Here is a 3,674-nt window from a genome sequence, read left to right as displayed (position 1 = left end):
GCCTGAATAATGCAGCAGGGGATTTAATAGATTTCATGAATACATGTATTTGCAGTGAGAATTACGGCTGTATGAAGCTGGATGGAATATTTTCGGGGTAGGGGAGTGTGTGCGTGTGCGTGTGCGTGTGCGCGTGTGTGTGCGCGCGCGCGTGTGTGTGTGTGTGTGTGTGTGTGTGTGTGTGTGTGTGTGTGTGTGTGTGTGCGCGTGCGTGTGTGTGTGTCGGGGGGGTATTAACAGCTTACCTAGGTTGGCTCTGCACACTTGAATGGTTTCTTAATCTAATTAGAAATATCAACATTATAATTGTTAGAGTTTATTTTGTGATGTTGGCTCGCTGAATGGTGAAGCAACAGCATGCTGCTGACTGGATTTTCTTTAATGGCAAAACGCAGAGAGTCCATGAAAGCCTGCAACACCTGTCTATTGTATTGTACAAAACTACACACACACACACACACACACACACACACACACACACACACACACACACACACACACACACACACACACACACACACACACACACACACACAGTAAGAAGTGGCAGCAGGCCTGTACTGATAATTTGCTTGTACTGATTTTAACTTTCTTGGGGGGGGTGGGGGGGGCAATTCAGCCCTTGGTGCCCCTGGTGAGGGGAAGAGTAAAGATACCTGATGTTAACAGGTCCTGATGTTACAGTAACAGGGGATTGTTTAATATGACATTATGTAGCATGAAGAAACAGTTCACAGTAGTGGTTCAGTTATGCATACTTGTTCAACACGTCCATTTTTTAGACATTTGGGGGGGGGGGTGTCTTTCAGGGCCCTCATTATGACTATGTGACAGCAAACAGGAAAGAGGAAGCCGAGACAGAGACGGGCTATGGCCGGGATTTGACCCAGGCCGAACCCAAACACATGGTACGGGGGCACCAGATTGCTGCACCACAACACCCCACCTCATCCATTTTAGGCTTCTGATCGGGAGCTTAATACAGTTTCCTGTACTCTGTTGAAATACAGTAAAGGTATTTAGTGGCAGTGGATAATTCAATAAGACGATTACAGTAGGTGGACAGGTATGGAGAAGAGAGAGTATGTGTGTGTCTGTGTGTGTGTGTGTGTGTGTGTGTGTGTGTGTGTGTGTGTGTGTGTGTGTGTGTGTGTGTGTGTGTGTGTGTGTGTGTGTGTGTGTGTGTGTCTGTGTGTCTGTGTGTGTGTGTGTGTGTGTGGATTAGTTTGGGGAGATTACCTCAGTGTTTCCCCTATGTATTTCACAGGTACTAATCCCCATACACAGAGACCAAGATTAACACTACGACCTACTGTATGCTCAAAGCAGAATACCTTTCTCTCTCGCTCTATCTCTTTGTCTGTTTTCTCTGTCTCTGACTGTCTGTCTGTCTGTCTGTCTCTCTCTCTCTCTCCCTCTCTCTCTCTCTCTCTCTCTCTCTCTCTCTCTCTCTCTCTCTCTCTCTCTCTCTCTCTCTCTCTCAGAAAAAAAGACAGGAAACGATTTTTTTTCTTGTTGTTCAGCAATAAGAATAAGAGCCAAATGCCATGGTGCTTCTAGCTCTTTGACAGCAACAAAAAAAGCCACAATAACCTCCGGCAAGTCCACCGACCTGTTAGTTGCAGTGAAATCCTTAGTGTTGTTAAAGAAAGAAAGAAAAAAGATCAATGTTGAAAAGTAGAGTAATGATGGCACTGCGCTACACACACACCTTTTATATGCTACGGGAGTCAATATCCTCCTTTTCCACTATGTTATATAACCGCCTGCTATTATGACTCCTTGTGGTGTCGTCGTGAAGGCCGGCGTTAAGAGCCAAGTTGCTTTATTGTAAACACAGGCAAGGATAAAAGCTAACCTTGCTCCAGAGCTCCCAGTGTGGTCTTCTTTGTGTGCAGTGTGCACAATAAAGGGGTTATGCCTTTTACCCGTTTGGTTCGCAGCTCCTACTCATCACACTCCTTATGATAATTCGCTGCTCTGTGTGCAGTTTACCGGCTGGACTCCGCGTGAACCTGCCGGTAGGGTTTCGCGAGGAAAAGGCGGGCAGGCGGGCAGGCAGGCAGGCGGGCTATCTCAGGGGACCTAGTATGAACCATAGGATGGCCCCAGGTTCACAACATTATTCAGCCTTATGAAATATGGAACGACTCTGTTCAGTACAATCAAAGTGTCGGAACTTTCTAGAGGACTGCATTATTCAAAGTGCTGCTCGGGCGATACCAGCACTCTACTCTGTACACACACACGTAAGCACATGTGCACACACACACACAGACGCGCCCCCACACATGCATGCACACACACACACACACACACACACACACACACACACACACACACACACACACACACACACACACACACACACACACACACACACACACACACACACACACACACACACATGTACAGTACAGCCTGTTCTGTATTTCACTAAGATCAAATCTCCATACAAATATGAATACAAACACACCCATGCACTGCTATACACACACACACACACACACACACACACACACACACACACACACACACACACACACACACACACACACACACACACACACACACACACACACACACACACACACACACACACACACACACACACACACACACACACACACACGCTGCACTGTGTTTGCAAATGCCATGTCAACATCTCATTATTACATTGTAATACACTTTTCACAAGTAAATAGATTAAATCCAGTTATGCATATTGGGCCAATTACCCAAAACATTCCACTATTTGGCCGTAAAGTGAGGGTGTAAAGCCAAACAAAATGTGTACAAAGCGAAAGATATTGCTTCGGATGACTCCTATCCAAACAGTAATTGACAACAGCCAGCGATGGAGGCAGGGCAGGGGCAAATGAGTGGAGTGTTCATGGCCATTAACTCTCTGCTGGGGAGATCCCCGTCCAGTTGGACATGTCACAGACACTATTAGGGTTTTTAAACAATCCAGGACTCGTAATGTGGGCCGATTATCATAATGAAAATATGCGGACCTCCACAGACCGCAGTGAGGATGGCTGGCTGGGCCTTGGCTTCTTTTGCATCTTTTCTCTTCGTTTATTTTCTTTTCTTTTCTTCACATCTCTTTTCTTCCAATTAAGCAGAAACGATTTAAACCCTTCCGCCGTTTTGGCAAATGCTCTAATAATAGACCACAGCGGTTTCTGTGTACACTATCATGCATCAGTATATACTGTGCTGTACCTCCAGAGAGAGAGAGAGAGAGAGAGAGAGAGAGAGAGAGAGAGAGAGAGAGAGAGAGAGAGAGCAAAAAAATCCTATCAAGCGATCTGATGTCTCCACAGCTTTCTTCATAAACCATATCTGAACAGATCAATAATGTCCACAGCCTGCGGTATAGATTTACTCCTGGCAGGGGATGAAGAATACAGAAAAAAAAACAGATCATGCTTTGTTCACCTGAGCGATCATGTTAAACACCGTCATGGGGTAGCTCGCAGTCACAGCACACAAACGAGAACGAAGTGACGATGGCGACAAATGAAGCATATCGGTGTCACGCTACTTGATGTGCCCTGTGTGTGTGTGTGTGTGTGTGTGTGTGTGTGTGTGTGTGTGTGTGTGTGTGTGTGTGTGTGTGTGTGTGTGTGTGTGTGTGTGTGTGCGTGCGTGCGCGTGTGTATCTCCAT

This window comes from Engraulis encrasicolus, chromosome 3 (assembly GCF_034702125.1).
Source record: "Engraulis encrasicolus isolate BLACKSEA-1 chromosome 3, IST_EnEncr_1.0, whole genome shotgun sequence".
In the NCBI taxonomy this organism is placed as follows: domain Eukaryota; kingdom Metazoa; phylum Chordata; class Actinopteri; order Clupeiformes; family Engraulidae; genus Engraulis; species Engraulis encrasicolus.
The sequence above is the reverse complement of the archived record's forward strand: the minus strand, read 5'-3'. Positions refer to the sequence as shown.